We start from the raw sequence: 19863 nt of genomic DNA on the forward strand, positions 1-19863 counted from the left end.
GAGTGAGGATTAAATCTTTCACTGACGTTCTAATACATATTTATGTTGTTCAGGGTTATAAGTGTTTAAGAAAATATTCAACACATTCAATACACATTTCAACAACAAGCGAACAGAGGATTAAAATGCCAGTTTACTTGACAAACTGAAATTCCTGAATATCATACCCAGTTGGAATATTTCTCCACACCAGAGTGTTGGTGCCAATATTTTAAATCCTTTTGTACCTTGAATTAAAAAGTTAAGACTTTGAAATGCAGTGTGAAATGTTTGATTTCTTTCATGTGCAAGAAGATTTCTTTAAGATTGCTGTTGACATTGAATGCAATGTTCAGGAGGTGAAGTGTACCAGTGTTTTTTGGGATATAATATGGGGACAAATTTTGACCCCTGCCTCATTCCTCATCGAATAGTATGCTTTTTCTCTGTATTTATCCAAAAAATAAAAAATAAAAAATTCATGTGTATTTTAACTCTTTTTATATTGCTTGTAATACTTTGGTACAAATGTTTTTTTAAGTGGCATTTCGGCAGAAAAATGCATTTTAAATAAAGGTTGGGTAAAATTCCCAAGTTAATATAAGTGCATGTACATTGTATTCCAAAGATCTTGGCTCCATTCTCAAAATAGTAATGAAAATGGTCTGTATTGTTGCTGTCTGTGCAAAATTAGCAAACCAATGAACAAAATGTTATACAAAAAGATATATGTTTTCACATAAAAGAAAATCTGTGTTTGTCTATACATGTGCATGATCGTATGATGATGAGGGTCAAAGGTCAAGAAAGGCACGTCATATTCATAAAAACCTTGGTACTGTATACTGCCACTGATTGAAGAGTAAAACCTTTCATACGTTTCTAGATGTGTGGGAAGTTTTATCAGATATTTAATAAAGAGGATCAGATAAACACCAGACAAAAAAAGTAACCGGAATAATTGTCTATTCTCTTGCCAATAAACGGGACAACTGAATACACAGCCCTATTTTCTGGCTTTCCTGTCACGACTGCCATAGTAATGGTCAGTCACGGGGTACTCTGACTTGATTGGACGGTCGCTGTGATCTCTCCAATATCAAATGTGCCAAAACAGCCGGAAAATATGGATCATATTGAGTATGTTGGCAAAAACAGAGTTCGTAATGTCTGTGGAAGCTAGCTGACATGATATTTGATGTTGATATTAAGGGTTTGTAAGTGAAAAAAAAAAATCTGCTTTCCAATGATTTCAAGGTTTTTTCTCTTGCACTCTAGAAAAGGGAGTTTAACAGCAAGAATAGTAAGTGAAATCTGATTTGTTGTTTTGAGAGTTTACTACCATTTCAGTATATACACAATCCTAGAGGGTATCCTTGTTTTCAGATGTTGATCTAAACCCCTAAAGCATCTAACGATACTCCTTAATTATCTAGAAAGGTATGAGAAATCAGATTGTGTCATAATTCTCAGGTCCCTGTGATCTCCTTGGATCCTTTCAAACTTTGTATGGCATTGTTATTACATAACCCTTCCAATTCAGGTTGCGTTTATATCAGCTTTGAATGCCACGGCCCATGTGTAAATGTCATCATTATTGTCATGTCATAATTGTTTTTGTTAGAAACCACTGACCCTTCCCTTAAGATGGCTATTCTATTGAAAATAAACAAGCATTCGCAATTCAAACACTATTTTAAGTAAAAGTTGAAGTTTGATTAAGAAATTAAATTTCCTATCGGAATGGAATCTATGTAACAAAAAGGTAACTCTAAGCATTTAACTGCTTTTGGAATGTGATGAATTATTTATGAAATGCTGCCATGCTTCATAGAAGTTGTCAGATTCTAGTCTGTGGTGTTTTAGGGTGGATTTGGAGCCCTCATAAGACCCCTTTCCCCAGATAATTCCTACTGTATTTTCTCAGTATCATTGCAAAATTCACTTAAATTCCTCCAAAACAGGCTCTTCGAATGTTATATTTTCCAAAAATTACAAGACACATCAGGCCCCTGTGGAAAAGAAGCAGAAAATTCACTGTTGGTTGGCATTCATATTGACTATGAATGCCAACTGTAAGCTGTGTTTAATATTTAATTTTCATCCACATTTGAATATTTTCTGTGCTGAATTTGTTGCCAGTGAATGACTTTGCAAACATAGAATAAAATGAATTTGTCATTTGGGGCCTGCCTTCGGTAGCAATTTTGCAAAATCATGTTACGTTTGGTTAAATTTCAGATAAAAATGGAACTACTTAATTCTTTGATGAAAAATTAAAAACATCTTCAACAAGATCCTTATCTGTTGCGTTAATTGCTCTGCTTTGAAAGATTTCAAAAATAAAATATTACTTGAGAATTTGACAAGAGAGTGTCATGATCTTCATTGCAACGCCTGCTGTGACGTAATAAGCGGGATCGGTAAAGGGACAACTTTAAGTGTGTTTATTTTCTAACCTAGCGGGGCATTTCTTTGTGTCGCGTTTGTGTCCCGGTGAGTGTGATATGAACACTACTATTATAGATAGTTTATTGTTCACGGTAAAGACCCGGAATTCAGAGTGAAAAACAACACCCCCGTCACTGGACAAGTTCATTATGTCTGGTGAAAAGTAAATTTTCGGGGATGTAAAGTGACACGAACCGTCTATTTGTACCCTGTCTAACATTGATGGTTCAGGGTTTACTGACTAAATATAACGCCTGAATAGTTAACCCCCCACCTCAAATATATAATATGTATCCTAGGATGGTCAAGGCTTGGTCGCATCAGCAAGATGTTAACATCAATGTTCAAAATGGCATTTTTGAAGAAACTTGTGAAGTTTTTATATATTTGGTACTTTTTTTATCTTCAGGTGATCGTTTTGAAAAAAAGGAACATATGACTTATTAAAGTTATCACAAACACTCAGCCTTATCTTTGATACCTGATGTTGTATGCTACTCCCCACAACCTGTAATTTGTGTTAGAGTTATCTCCCATTTAACCCCCCCCCCCCCCTCTCATACAAAGGTCAAATAAAAAATAACTTGCATGAGTTTAATGTCAAGGTCAAGGTCACTGTTGCTATTTATAGGTCAATCAAAGGGCCAATGGGTCATATTCTTTTACAGAAATCTTTTAATTTTATAATAGTTCAGTACATGTATAACTTGTGTGTGTAACTATTAACACTGGCATTAGTGAGTACTTTTTTGCTGACTTGATAAAACAAGGTATAAATAAAATTGTTATGCAAGGTTCTTGTTTTTTGTTTGAAAGGTTAGATAAATTTATTGCAGGCCAGGTGGCAGATTTTAACAAAAAATAAAAAAATACTTGTAGGAAAATCATTTGTAAGATTAAGGTAGAGCCAAAGTGATTCGGAGACAGATTAACATGATAACACACATTTCGTTTGGCTCCTGTGATGCTGAAATCTCTTAATCCCTTTTCCACAGAAGAATGTAGGCCCAAATCTTTTGCTTTTATGTAACTAAGTGTAACTACATTTCCTGTCAACAGGAAAAGTAAAAGTTCTATTCACTTCACGGGATCTTTAGAAAAGTTTACGGAAGAGTTTCATTATGGAGTATTAATGAATGGCCCAATGACCACTAAGTATCATCATGTTGACCAAATTGTCCTGTATTGTCCTGCATTGTCCAGCTTTGTCTGAAGTACTTCGGACAGATCTGACCAGCGGGCTGTCGGCTAATAAGTGACACTTGTAAATGGTCAATTAGATGACCAGTATATCCAGACAATATGGTTCCCTGGGGTGTATCAGGAAGCAGGTAGTTAGAAGGGACAGGTGGATATGTATACCGTAGATTACCTCTGATAGGCCCATGTTCAGTGATAAGCCCATCCTATATAACTCAGGGATTAAGAAATTCACTTTACACCTTTCATAATCAATTTAGACCTTACTAATTTACCCACTATCAGGAGGGCATTAAATTCACCAGATTAATGTTTTGCTTACAAGATACATGTAGTAGTAAGTATAAAGTAGATTCTGGGGGCGGCGGTGGCCAAGTGGTTTACGCGTCTGACATTTTGTTACCACTATAGCCCTCCACCACTAGGTTGCGGGTTCGGGGCTGTAACGTGCGGCAGTCGCCAGATACTGGCCGTAGGTAAGTGCTTTTTTCTCCGGGAACTCTGGCTTTCCTCCACCACCAAAACCTGGCATGTCCTTAAATGGCCACAGCTGTTAATAGGACTTAAAGCATAAACAAATCAAACCAAAGATTCACCTTTTGTTAAGTCTTTACAATCCTAGACATCTCACTGTAGAAAGTGATACACAGAGGTAGAAAATGAAATTGAAAAAATCAAGAAAAGGAAAAAATAAAGATCAATATTGTTTCTTCAACATCTAAACATAACACTTCAAAGAAAATCATTAATTAGTTGGCTCATTTGATCATGCAGCAAGATAAGGCAGGCCATTTTTTTCTCTCAAAGCTACAGGTACCCAAGTTTAAGTAAGAAGTTGGCATTTTGGTAATTCATATATATATAGAGCCAAAGACTCTTAGTATCTTTTACTGGGATCCACCTGAGGAATAAGATCTGAGTATACATATGTGTCGATTCTTACCCTCAATAGCCTGTGGGTGTTTTATATGTTTATTACGGTAATGTAGTCTACCCTAATGCGATGTATTGCTACCTACCCATAGGGTAAAGTTTGTGTCTAGTCATGATCATCTTTTATGACCATACACTTATACAAAGGCTGGTTAGTTTAACACACAAAAAAACTCTACATTTCTTTTAAAAGACTTCTTCTCAAAAAGGACTCACTAAATATAAACAATTTTAGTTGCTGTGACCATGTTCCTTTCATATTTTGAAACAGACATTTAAATTCAAATTTCTTGACCAATTAATACTTGAAATAATATGATAATCTCAGAAAAGCTGGGCAATATTCCATATTCCTGTTGAAAATAGTAAGATTTTTTTTATACCAAATTGATAACATATAAAGTTTGGAACAAATATTGATATTGAATATTTTCATTTTTTGATGTAACTAAGATTTGATGTGTTTATTTTGTTGTGAGAGTGAGGGTTATGGGTTAGTTAGGGTATACAAGGGCTGATGAAGACATAGGCAAATTTAACTTAAAAAAGTTTAATTTGTGCTGTCAATTAATTTCACCTTATTTACAAAATGTCATTGGCAATTAAAATTGGTATGTGAAATAGAACAATGATTTTCTTATCATGTAAGTCCATAGCTGTAAGTCATGGCTTTTTAAAATAGTGGAAGTGATTTGCTGGACCCATTGAAACGCTTGGTATATGTCTCTTTGCTTTCGATCTCATCTCTCTTTCTTTTTCTATGGTGCCCATTTTGAAAGCTTTGGCTGGTCTGTAGTCAGAAATAACGTGGTGTCATATAGATATTTGGTGTCCATGACACAAACAAATAACATATCAGATACCATTTTACTATCTCTTACGCAAACATCATACAAGATTATTGTCTCTCTAAGTATGTATTAAAAAGGAAACCGACAAGGATGTATTTTTTCTCACATGTTATATATTGTATTTCTTTGCAGTGTAACATAGCGCCACTGTCGTATCCTTGTGTTGAATCTTGGTTAATGGGAATAATATGTTAAGTAAATCACCCGGATTTGTGTTGGCTTATGTAGTGAACCTTGTTGAGGAATTTGATAAAACCCCTGGAGTATATTAAATTACCCATGAAGATTTTTATAGACTATTATCATTATTTAAATTAAGGAAGATTTATTGTTGTCGTTTTCTGTACTATTTTCAGTTTACAAACTGTTAAGTACCCATGTTCACGAGGAGGAGCTTTTCTTCAGAGAATTGTTAGCTTAACAATAATTTAACACAAAAATTCTAATCATTTAAGTTTGATATTGAAATTCCAATCTAAAACATTTTCCTAAAAGATTCAAATTTATCACCTTAAGACAGGAAGTGCAAAAGTATTATATAATTTCTCCAAAGATTCCAGGAAAAATTCTACTTGAATCTCGATAAATCTGAATGTATTTCTTTTTCAAATTTTAAACCACATTATTTGTGTTGTGTTGTTTTTTTTGTTTTTTTTTATCTATGGATAATGAAGTTAAATCACTAAAATGAGTTTTCAAATTTATTCTACAGCAATACATTTCAACGAAGTTTCATAAAAATGACTGGACATTAAGTATTTGAGTGTGGGAGGGTGTGTTTTGTTAGATTGGGAATGTCTTAAAATTCTACAATATGTTTAACCTGTTTATTTCTTCATGTGAAAATGAGAATGGTTGTTCCATTAACTCATTCACCCCTGAATTTTTATAATGAAATATTCCAACCTTTGATTTGGAAGAGTTCAAATGTATCTTCAGGGGTGAATGAGTTAAGTATAATTGGGTCATAAAATTTACAAAATGTAGTGTACTTAATCGATTTAATAAAAAATAAGTTTTGATGTCAACAATTTTGTTACCGTCAAATTTATTTTGATACAAATCTTAAAATCAGTTTTGATTCATATAGAGAACTTAGTACATATACTTGATTTTTAGTGAAATGAACATTTCCAGGATGTATGATTGCATTTCTTTTAACTCATTCACCCCTACATATTTAAACTGGACTTGCCCAGTCTATGACTCAGTAAGATTCAAATGTGACTTTGGTGGTGAATGGGTTAATTTCCTGTTGCATGATATAGAATACTGATGCAGTTTCAGGCAGTGTCACAGGGATCTTGAAGTCCCCAAATCACCCAGAAATTGCATATCTATCCCCCTCCCCCCTCCCTTTTATTGTGATAACTACATTGTAGTATGAAATAAGAAGAGTTATGTTTTTGCTCTAGCATAGAAAATTTATGACCATCCACTGACCATGATGGACATGACTTTGACTACAGGAAGCCATGTTGTCTTGACCTAGCATATTTATAAAGACCGATGACATACAGCTTGAGAGAGTTACTACATAAATCTAGGCTCTGACCTCTTCGGCTCCTGACCATGGGATAGTGTCTGTGTGCCCGTCTTTGTAGTAAGGTGTGGAAAATGACCCTCACTGAAGGATGGACATGTCTTGATTAACTTCCTTTGTTTTTAGTAATGGTCAGTAGTGGTGATTTATGATCAGGACAACATTTCAAAGGACTGTAGATGACCAGTGCATCATTTACTTGACCTTTAATCTGGGTCTGAGTATTTATGCTGTTTTCCTGCATCTTAAAATATAAACTGATTCATTAATCTGATTTTGTATTTTAAAGATCCCTGCACTGCGGCCAGAAACTGTTACTATAAGTATTGGAAACTATTTCTTCTGGTATGACTTTAGCCGTGATCAATCATTTCTGAAAAAAAGAAGTTGTTGGACTTTTATGAAAAAGTAGTTAAGTTGAAATAATATATTAATCAGCGGGGCTAGACCAGGATTGGTACCCTGGACTTCAGCGGGGCTAGACCAAGATTGGAACCCTGGACTTCAGCGGGGCTAGACCAAGATTAGAACCCTGGACTTCAGTGGGGCTAGACCAGGATTGGTACCTAGGACTTCAGCGGGGCTAGACTAGGATTGGTACCCTGGACTTCAGCGGGGCTAGACCAGGATTTGAACCCTGGACTTCAGCGGGGCTAGACCAACATTTGAACCCTGGACTTCAGCGGGGCTAGACTGGGATTGGTACCCTGGACTTCAGCGGGGCTAGACCAAGATTGGAACCCTGGACTTCAGTGGGGCTAGACCAGGATTGGTACCTAGGACTTCAGCGGGGCTAGACCAGGATTGGTACCCTGGACTTCAGCGGGGCTAGACCAGGATTTGAACCCTGGACTTCAGCGGGGCTAGACCAACATTTGAACCCCGGACTTCGGCGGGGCTAGACCAACATTTGAACCCTGGACTCCAGCGGGGCTAGACTGGGATTGGTACACTGGACTTCAGCGGGGCTAGACCAACATTTGAACCCTGGACTTCAGCGGGGCTAGACTGGGATTGGAACCCTGGACTTCAACGGGGCTAGACCAGGATTGGAACCCTGGACTTCAGCGGGGGTTAGACCAGGATTGGAACCCTGGACTTCAGCGGGGCTAGACCAAGATTGGGACCCTGGACTTCTGCCGGGCTAGACTGGGATTGGTACCCTGGGCTTCAGCGGGGCTAGCCCAAGATTTGACCCCTGGACTTCATCGGGGCTAGACCAGGATTTGAACCCTGAACTTCAGCAGGGCTAGACCAAGATTGGGACCCTGGACTTCTGCCGGGCTAGACTGGGATTGGTACCCTGGACTTCAGCGGCGCTAGACCAACATTTGACCCCTGGACTTCAACGGGACTAGACCAGGATTGGACCCCTGGACTTCATCGGGGCTAGACCAGGCTTGGAACCCTGGACTACAACGGGGCTAGACCAGGCTTGGAACCCTGGACTTCAGCGGGGCTAGACCAACATTTGAACCCTGGACTTCAACGGGGCTGGACTGGGATTGGAACCCTGGACTTCAACAGGGCTAGACTAGGATTGGAACCTTGGACTTCAACGGGGCTACACCAGGATTGGAACCCTGGACTTCAGTGGGGTTAGACCAAGATTTGAACCCTGGACTTCAACGGGGCTAGACTGGTTTTGGAACCCTGGACTTCAACGGGGCTAGACCAAGATTGGAACCCTGGACTTCAACAGGGCTAGACTGGGATTGGAACCCTGGACTTCAGCGGGGCTAGATCAGGATTGGAACCCTGGACTTCAGCTTGGCTAGACCAAGATTTGAACCCTGGACTTCAACAGGGCTAGACTGGGATTGGAACCCTGGACTTCAGCGAAGCTAGACCAAGATTGGAACCCTGGACTTCAGTTGGGCTAGACCAGGATTGGAACCCTGGACTTCAACGGGGCTAGACCAGGATTGGAACTCTGGACTTCAGCGGGGCTAGACCAGGATTGGAACCCTTGACATCAGCGGGGCTAGACCAGGATTGGTACCCTGGACTTCAGTGGGGCTAGACCAGGATTGGAACCCTGGACTTCAACGGGGCTAGACCAAGATTGGAACCCTGGACTTCAGCGGGGCTAGACCAGGATTGGTACCTTGGACTTCAGCAGGGCTAGACCAAGATTTGAACCCTGAACTTCAGCAGGGCTAGACCAGGATTGGAACCCTGGACTTCAGATTTTATTGTTGGGGTGGGGTGGGGTTCTTTTGATACAACGAAGAATCAGACTAGCTGTATTATCCACAAGCTGGTGCATACAGAGCCTTCGATTTTGTCATAACATGTTTGAGGAGTGCTTGGACCGTTGGAGTTTGGAGGATGATGGACACCTGACTTATATGACATTATGTAATATGGTAAAACCTGACTTTACTGACACCTGACTTTGATGACACTATGTTATACATTTAAACCTGACTTTACTGACACCTGACTTTGATGACATCTTGTGATATAGTAAAACCTGACTTTACTGTCACATAATTAAAAAGACATCCTGTGATACATTTAAACCTGACTTAAGTGACACCCGACTGATGACATCTTGTGATATAGTAAAACCTGACTTTACTGTCACATATTTAAAAAGACATCCTGTGATACAGTAAAACCTGACTTTACTGACACCTAACTAAAAAGACATCCTATAATACAATAAACTTGACTTTACTGACACCTGACTAAAATACATCCTGTGATACACTAAAACCTGACTATACTGACACCTTACTTTGATGACATCCTGTGATACAGAAAACAGGACTTTACTGACACCGGACTTATATGACATTATGAAATACATTTAAACCTGGCTTTATTTACACCTGACTTTGATGACATCCTGTGATACACTAAAACCTGACTCTACTGACACCTAACTTTGATGACATCCTGTGTTACAGTTAAACCTGACCTTACTGACACCTGACTTTGATGACATCCTGTGATACAGTAAAACCTGACTCTACTGACACCTAACTTTGATGACATCCTGTGGTACAGTTAAACCTGACCTTACTGACACCTGACTTCGATGACATCCTGTGGTACAGTTAAACCTGACTTTACTGACACCTGACTTTGATGACATCCTGTATTACAGTAAAACATGACTTAAGCAACTATATCTGTAATGATTATATGACCCAAATAATTGGTTTCTTAGTTAAACCCTTTCTTAACTGACATGCTAGTATTATCGACCAAATGATTCAGGTCCTGTTGATGTTTGTAAGCAAGGTAGGTTCACTGTATGTCAAAGGTAACAGTAATTTAGGATTTGAAGTCAGTAATTATAGCCAAATTTCATTGGCTATTGAGTTCAACATGATGTTAGCCCTGTCAATTCAGTGACCATTGTCACAATAGATCAATGTTAAGTAAGGTGTGATTATACACTAGGGTTTATATATTTTCTTAGGAAAATGGAGATGTGACCAACAGTTCCTGGTACAGTTGATCAGTCCGATAATATTTCACACAAAATCTATTTAAGGTTGACACTTGCGAGCTCTCCTGACGGCACTGAAGGAGTAATTGTGTGCCAAGTGTATTCTTGTGGTGTATTTTTTATGATGTATAAGAGTAAAAGAGTCACAAAAGTTGTAAAATCTCCCGAAGCAAATAAGTTGCAGCATTGTTTGTAGATTTGGCTTAACGTCCTGACTTCTGTAGGCAGTGGTATTTATAGAGGAAAGCAGGAGAGTTTTAAATCTCCCCAAACACAGGACTTTAACTATAGGTTCTATTGTCAACTGATTAGGGTTTTATACGTTGATATCTGACAAGTAGACGCACTGACTCGACTTATGTAGACATCTGTACATAAAGCTTTGCTAGCCAGTTAATTAACAAACTGAAATTTTATTATTTTATTTTAATTTAAAGTTCAACAGTTAATTTTTGGTCGTTTGTCAGGTATAGTCTTCACCCAATTTTTTTTTTTTAATTTTCAGTTTTGTAAAATATTGACAGGTATTCAGATAATCACTGATGCAAATTTATTGATATTACTGTGTTAAGCTAACAAGTCTTTGAGTAAATGTAACGTTGTTATATTTTTCTATGCTATCACATTGTCACACAGTCTTATATAGTGTTAACAATACCAGCGAACGTATTAATCTCATTTGTCTGACGATTCTCATTAGACTCTTGATAGATGTATTTTTCATTATTTCTGTCCACAAGGAATGTGTTTCTAAACCTTACCTGCAGAGATAAGGTTATTTATATCAGATAGGCAAAGTAAACTACCGGCTTACATAGGTGATTAATGAATGGCAGGGCAATATAATGTCCCCCACTAGTTTCAATTAATTTCGGTTAAGTGAGAAAGAATTTTATAGAATGTAAACAAATCATGGTTATATATACTCGTATATATTGTTCAGCAATTAACATCTGGCACTCCAAATTACAGCTGACATATTTGTACATTGATAACTAATTGAAACCCTGGCAGCTTTAACTCATTCTCCCCTGAAGACACATTTGAACTCTTCCAATTCAAAGGTTGGAATGGTTCATTATGAAATTTCAGGGGTGAATGAGTAAAACTATAGGGATCCTAAGTTATGGGTTGTAATCAGTATCATATCCCCTGCAATGAAGTTTTTCATTGGGGTGGGGGTTAAAAAGCTTTCTGGAATCTGAAAATCAGAGATGGGAAACTGTCATTCTTCTGTCTGTGAACTGAAGCTGGTTCAAAACACTGCTGAAACTTTGTACACAAGATCAGTATCAGTACCTTATGTAGATGTGCTATGCGATTAAGTTTTTATTTTGGGTCACGGTGGAGTTATGTCCCTTTTCTGACATCCTTTTATGAATTTTTATCTGAAGTATGTACTACTACTTACATTCATCAATATTTATGAATAATTCATATATCATAGCAGAGTCATCAACCAATTAAATCCATACATTTTCGTATGCCAATACATGTCAATTTCACAGTGACGCCAAAGAATAAGTAAACATCATTAAGCGATAAATATCAAGAAGGAAACGTATAATTCATGATGCGTATATATAAAGAATTTATCATTATCATGAGTCAAGTATGTAATTGCAATTCTCCGTTATGTATAGCAAGATTAGCATCAATATTACTGTTGCATATATACATGATGTATATCATAACTACCTAATTGATGTGATAATCTTGCCTGCTACTATAAGCGCTCTTCCATATTTTAGAGAAAACAATAAAAGCTAGCCTCTTACATTTAATGAAATGCTTATCTCGGTAAAACCTCTTCAAGTTAAATGTAGATATGTTACTTGTCTTAGTAAGTCAACTGTACAAATTAAATAAAAGAGACATTGAATTTTCAATTCACCAGTAATGATGATGAATCTTACATAATGGGCTGGCATCAGAGCACACTGTACAGTATTGAGTTATGTTTTTAAAATGCACTATTTTTTCAAATTCTTTCAAAGCCGCAGATTTCTTTTGAAGTTTATTTATACAAGAAAAACAGTACATCCTACTCTGAAACCTTATTTGCCATCATTTCAATTGTCTTACCAAATTTTAGCGTTAAGAATTGGGTTGGTTGTATATTGTGGGACATAGTATAGTTAAGTAAAAAAGGAAATAGTAAAAACAAAATATGTTATTTCTTACCCAGTAATATGTCATATTTAAAGTCAGGTCAAATATTGAAGACATTTAACTACAATGTATGCTGAAAATGGAGTTATCCCCCCTACCATACAAAAAAAACACATTCCAGTACTGGGAACCACACTAGTCTTGTTCAACCAGACTCTTGTTGCCTGTGCAAGCTACCCTGAACAGAGACTGGTCAAACCCAGTGCTTTTGTTTTGTGACATCATAACGAGGCTTACCAGGATTCTGGTAAATTATTTCATTGGTCAAGGGTTGATACACCCTTTTCAACTGTTGAAGTCAGGATTTGAGTGGCGCAAAATTACATTGAATATTTTAATTCATGAAAAAAATACCTGTGCATGCATTCCTGAAGTATCCATGTTTTCACTATTAACGAGAAAAATGTTAGAAAATGCTTCAAAAAGAATGATATCATGTATTTTCATTGGCTATCTTACAATGATACAAGTCAAGCCAGATTAATTACCTGAGTGAGAACTTGTAGGTGTTTTGAATGGTGTAAAGGTAAAATCTTACTTGCTTTGCATGCTTTTTCCAACTTCAGTCAGCCTTGTAGGCTTTGTGCTCATTGGAAATATATGGCAATATTCTGGAGATTTGACACATTTTTTTACATTGTTCTCGAAAATAGTGAATACACAGGTACTTCAGGAATGCATGTATAGGTAAATAAATTTTTTTCATTAATTTCATTTTTCATTGAAATGTTTAATGGCGTGACATAACGTCCGGAAACAGAAGTAAAAACACTGCCCTCTGGTGATGGTAATTTTAAAGTTCTGTGTTTGACCAGACTCTTGAATTACAAGTGATCAAGCGTCTGGTTGAACGAGACTAGGAACCACACATAATTAAGTACTGATTTTTTACCTCGAGAGATTGGGGTTGAAATTATTTCCAAAGATTGAGGAATGCCTTTTCAGTGTTATAAGTGTTAAGAGTTATAAGCTTGTATCATTTGAGTATCATAAAAAACGGTCCATGAAGGCGTACATGTAGTACATTGTATTGAAGACTTGAGAACAGCACCACTTTGCAAAGTTTGCATATATATATATTTTTTTTTTTTTGCTTTTAAATTCAGCTTTTATATTCTGCCTTACCTAGTACCATCTTTCCCCATTTTCCTCTATTATAAACAAAAGCTTCAGGATATCACCAACGTCTGTATAAAGTGTCAAGGGTACAGGACAAGTGGTATTAGTATAACAAGGTTCAGACTTGTGTTGAGTTACACGTAAGGTGTTGATGATATCTTACCTCTATGATGTATATTTCATTGTCAATATAATGACACAACACTGATTACAATTATGTTCTTTGGCCTTAATTAGTGATAAAAACACATTTGATTATGTCACTTTAATTAAATTGTCGTATGTAAATAGCTTCTCTCTGTGTCCACATGTTTGTTTGATGATGTAAAAGCCTTGTCAGCTTGAAAATTCAAAACCTTGAAAATTCCTTTGGTTGTCCTTTTCATCAGTTTCTCCTCTTTCACAATCATCTAATCATGAAATGAAAAAAATATGTGACCAAATCATATTATTTTTAATTTAATTTATTTCATTTGAATAATTATCTAAAATTGTTCGCATATATATCCCTGCATTAAATAGAATCAATTTGTATGTGCATCAGTTTAAATGGGAGAATTAAATAAACTTCCATGGTTATTAATGGAATATGTGATTGATTTATTCATTCATTTCTTTTATTAACATTTTTTTTCTTCAAAATGACAAATTATTTTTTAAGATTTGCAGTAAAAGGGAGTGAACTGCTTTTGTGAATGTATCTGAAAGGTTCTTAGAAAGAAAAAAATAAACCTAATCACAGAAATTTTTGCTAGTGAGACAAATTGTGAGAATTTATATTGTTTTGATAAGTTGAAAATGATATTACAATAAAAACCAAAACGGAAAAAAAAAAATGTAAAAAAAGCATGGAATGAAATTAATGTTTCTGATCAAGCATGTTACCCAGCGAATCTGTCACCTAAAACAATTACTAGAAAATTAGAAAAATGGGTGAATGGAGTATGGATTAACAAGGCTATATAATGAGCCAAATGAATGAACGTTTTTTGTAAGAATGAGCTGGCCTGGTGGGCAGATAACTGGATTACTGTAGTAGCGGCTGGATTAAGGAGGCTGGTTCAGGTCTGAGAACCAGATTAATGTATGAACTATCGAAGCTCAACTGTTTCGTGCGAGGCTGACAATACTAGTCATGATGAGCAAACACAAAGACTTCAGATTATTGTCTATAAGGTGTACAATATCGCCGACATAAACAGCTGATCAGATTGTTATCAAAATTGGCTATAAACTGTCTTATCACGCCGATCAATCAGGACTTCCAAATTAAATATTTGTGTATCTAAAGCTATAGGCCGACAATGAAAAATAAATGGAAAAGAGGGCGTCTTCTTCAGTCTTCTATTGTGTATGGAGTATTTGAAAGCATGACATTTTCAGTATGGATAGGATTCATCCAGGCATTGCATGTGGACAATATATTACCTAAGAATATGTCAGATATTTCAAAATTATTTGTAAAATAATTGCATTGTATATATATAGAATCTGCTTACATATACCCCAAAAACTAACAAATTATTTAGCCTGTCCTTAAAATCTTGTTCCCAATGCACCCCTGGTATGGCTATTGTATTTTTTGTCTGAAAACGAGACAGGCCATGCGCTAGATGTCACTATTACATGGTATGACCTTCTAACACCTATGTACATTTTTCCGATAGGTAATATTATAATGTGTCATGCACTGCACTTTAAACAAAGTTACATGTAAGGTGGAACTCTGGTGACAAAAGTGGGAACTTTTAAGTAATTTGATATTACTATAGGACTACATGTATATGTTTGGACATCTCAATATGACAACTTATCAGAGGTATTATTTTCAAAGAATTATTACAGAAACAATTCATTTATATTAATATATTGTCAACTTAACAGTCACTGCAATTAATATCTAATTACTAACTGATGTTTACAAATTTTTGCCACCATTATTATAAAGCTGAAATTTAAATTTTATCCTTTTTTTCCTTTGGCAGATTTTATTAGAGATATGCTTGATTACCAATATTTCAAAATCCGAAAATATGAATGGCTTCTGCTCAATATTTATTAGTAAATAAAAAGCCTAACCTCAGATTTGATGGCCCGTGTTTAAGATGAGAATGAAGCAATAAATTAAAATATTTTCAATTACAAAGAAATGTTTAGGGAGTCGAGTGTCTGACGTGATCAGTTGAAATGACTCACTGCAAGGTGGGTTTTTTTCGTACTGAAATATTTATGAAAACGTTCAAGTTTATCAGCAATTAAAAAAGTAAAGGTCCTTGTTTTATTCAAAATTGAAATACCTTGGCAAATTTCCAAATAGATAGTTATGTAAAAAAACAACATCTGTTTATTATTTAAAATTTCTGATAAAAAATACATGTATATTTTTACATAAAATGAGGAAGACACTTTTATAAATATGTATATTAAATTATCAAATAATTCATTTTGTATAATATATTAAGCTAAACAGTACAACAAGTTATTTTAAGCACTGTCACTTCCAGTCTGAAACTGAAGCCCATATGATCACGAATGACCTTAAAGTAACAAAACACTAAGAAAATATTTTTCGTCTTGGACCCAATATTTATAGTAGAAATTAGAATGTTATTGGTCGGGTAATCTGCCGACAGTTGGCCCTATGGTATTTAATCACCTAAACGTGTGTCACTCCGTAAATCGGAAAAGACTGCGTAAGGGTCACAAGATACAGTGTATTAAATTTACTATAAAGGATGAACATGTCTGATTAATATAAAGAATAATATTTCCTTTGAATACAATTTTTGATATGATTGACAATTTAAACCTGAGATATTTAAGAAATTGATAAAGATGTTAGCACAGTGAGTGGAGAAGACCCGACTTGGCTGTTATCAACATGGGAGTTGTTAATGCAGAGATTTGTCAGCTTCATTCAATATTTTGAACAAATTCTTATCACTTGAATTCTTCAGTTTTTGTTGATTTAATTTTGAGCAAAAAGCTGCAGTTTAAACAAAATGAAAACTAGACACAAATTAATTTTTATAAGTTATAAGATTGGTTTAGTAATAAATTGGTTTAGTATGGATTTTGAAATAATTCTTATTGATTGTGAAATTGTAAAAGCTGACAAATATTCATTTCCTGGGCATACCTATATACTTCTGTAGATTTATACTTACATATGTTTGTGTAGACTGTTTGTTCATGCTGTGTCATATCAAAAATTGAACTGGGGACAAGTTCAAAGCCATAATATAAATCGGATACAGCTAACTGATCTGTTAAGATTACCTCCCGTTTTTGAACAATTTTCGGCATGAAAAGTAAACTTCCATGAAATAATGTCAAATTTTCATGAAAGTTATAGCTTAAAACTATTTTTTAAACTCTCGAATGTTATTTGGAGATTTGCCAAATATCATTTTTCATAACTTTAAATGTTACAGAAACACACTGGCATTGGACGATGAAAAGGTTTTGAGATTTCCCCTATTGGATTACTTTGCTTCTGAACGGCAAATTTAAGCTTTTGTTATTTTTATGATAAAATAAGTAAACCTTCCGGAGAATATAGTCTCATATGTAATTGACAAAAGTAGTTGATCCTCGGTATGTTTCCCTGGAGTCTGTGCTTAGTGTGGCATATAGGTCTATCAGCATACTTGTTGTGATGATATAGTGGATGTTTATTTCATGTGGAAATATATTTTTCCTGTGAATGATGGCAAATATCTAAGGTAAATCAAACAGTTTATTCCGAACAATGTTAAAATGTTGTTATTGTGATGATAATTGATGTTTTGATTTTGTGTAGAAAGCTAAATTATCTGTGAACGAGGTGGTTAGTTGTACAAGATATTTGAAGAAACCTTGAAATATGCCATCATTTTGTTGGTAGTACCTGGTAGAATATTTATTTTTTCGGCCTGAAAGGGTCGAGCTTTCCTCCAGTGAATGATGATGAGTTGCATAGTCATATAGTTTATCTCAGGGTTTCTTAGAATTTATTCTAAGCTTAACAAAATACCAGTGTTGCGATGGTGGACAGAAAAATGCTTCTGTTTGGCAGTAGGTAACTCACTTATTTCCTGCATTTTTGAAATGTCAGATCATATGAGAAATCAAAAAGAAAGTTTTGAAAAGGGACTTTTCCAAAATTTGTTTTGGGTATAGCTTCACAATCATACCGGACGTTGTACTTCTGGAATATCATAAAATCTATTAAACTTCACATAAGTGTTCCTGTATAGGGTCATATATATAGCCCACTACCATTATCATATGTTCGTAAGTTTAATTAAGCAGGTCTCATGGATCTTATAAATAAAATTAGAATTTGAAAACTCTTATCATCAATAGATTTAAAACATACAATCTTGCAGTAACTAAAGGATCGGACTAGATTATAAAAAGGTCTAGGTCTATTGATCAACAGATCGAAATCAAAGTGTACTCGGAATAAACAGGCGGAGAGGTTTATGTGCATGAAGATTAGAGTGCACTTCAGTTTTCAGTTTATAGATAAATCAATAGAAAAATTATTATCTTGTCCAATTTTATAACTTTATTTTAAAACTAGAAAACAAAAAGTTCTATAATACAAAAGACATGTGTCGCTTTCATTTACAACAACAATAGTATTTTTATGAATGGCGTTATGATTTTTATGTTGATCAATGCTAAGACGAGCCATTCTAGTTAAGCTGGAACTTTCTACAGGCTCATGGACTAATAATGACCTAACAAGGCCAATGCGTAGATCTCTGCTAGTCGTCGGGAATATTTCACTATCCACTGTTCTAAACTTGGGTACATCGATGATTTCCAGGGTCAAAAGGTATGCTAGCAGACGGTCATTGATGTTTGATTGATGAAAACTCTTTGTGAAAAATGAGTACTTTGTGTACGACGTCATCAATACATGTTCTTATGTTATCGGTCCATCATTTGATAGACTGTAAACACAAAACCAATTAAACTAAACAAAAATAAAATTTATTATATGGGGATATACTGGAATCAGCATGTCTGTCTGTCCCTAGCAAAAGATTGTCCGGACCACTCCTTCTAAAGTTATGGATCAATTTCAACGAAAGATTTCTGGTATTGTGACTACCACCTGAAGTTGTGTTTAAAGGCCCTATTTTTTCATTTTGAGCCTTTCTTGCAAAATTATGACCCTTTGTTGAAATCCTTTTCCAGACTCCTTCTCCAATACTACGGGGCTAATTTCAATGATAGTTTTCCGATATGATAATTTAACTACCACCTGATATTGTGCATCCAGGTAATATTTTTTATTCTCACCCTTTTTTTACGGAGTGATTGCCCTTTGTTGAAAAACACTTGCCCAGACAAATTCTCCAAAACTACTTGGCCAATCAATGAAAGTTTTCAGATATGATAACGTAACCACCTAATGTTGTGCATCCAGGTATTATTTATTCAAACTGACCCTTTTTATACGGAGTAATGGCCCTTTGTTAAAAAATATTTGTCAAGACAACTCCTCGAAAACTATGGGGCCAATTTCAACTGAAGTTTACAGATATAATAACTACCCCCTGTTATTGTGCATCCAGGTATTTTTTCCAACTCTTTTTTATGGAGTTTTGGCCCTTTCTTGGAAAGTCCTTGTCCTGACAACTTCTGCTAATCTACTCGGCCAATTTCAAAGTTTACTGATATGCATGGTAACTGCCCCCTGACGTTATGCATACAAGTAGTACTTTTTCATTCCGACCCATTTAAAAGGAGTTATGGCCCTTTGTTGAAAAAAAAACCTTTGTCTGTCTCCTTAACTACTGGTACGATTTCAATGAAAGTTTACAGATATGGTAACTACCCCCTGATGTCATGCATCATAGTATTTTTTCTTTTTGACCCTTTTTAAGGAGTTATGGCCTTTTGTTAAAAACCTTTGCCTTAACTACTAGGACGATTTCAGCAAAACTGGTTCATCTTGGCAAACAAGATTTGATTTGCAAGTATGTTTTGCCATTGGGCGGGAGTACAGAAAGTATGTCATTTACCTATATACTTAAATAAGTGTACAGCTCAGTGAATAAAGAAATCATTACTGGCGAAAGACTATGAATTGCTTTGCAATGCTTTACCTTACTTAGCCTTTAGCTTACAGTTCTGGTTTATATGGGAGCGGGGGG

The 19863-nt window shown here is 35.6% G+C and overlaps 1 protein-coding gene across 6 annotated transcripts in view; it reads left to right on the forward strand.

The window, feature by feature from the left end:
• The window catches only part of LOC110451693 (protein very KIND-like), an 80777-nt gene that overhangs the window by 23471 nt on the left and 37443 nt on the right, over positions 1 to 19863 (forward strand). The window contains exon 1 of one of the 6 annotated variants that reach the window (XM_021499828.1): positions 17336 to 17436. The exons of the other annotated variants lie outside the window; for them this stretch is intronic. The gene's annotated coding sequence lies outside the window, so the exon portion shown is untranslated. Of the gene's footprint in view, positions 1 to 17335; positions 17437 to 19863 lie in introns of those variants that run through there. 6 annotated transcript variants of the gene reach the window in all.

Source organism: Mizuhopecten yessoensis, unplaced genomic scaffold, assembly GCF_002113885.1.
Source record: "Mizuhopecten yessoensis strain PY_sf001 unplaced genomic scaffold, ASM211388v2 scaffold6169, whole genome shotgun sequence".
Taxonomy (NCBI): domain Eukaryota; kingdom Metazoa; phylum Mollusca; class Bivalvia; order Pectinida; family Pectinidae; genus Mizuhopecten; species Mizuhopecten yessoensis.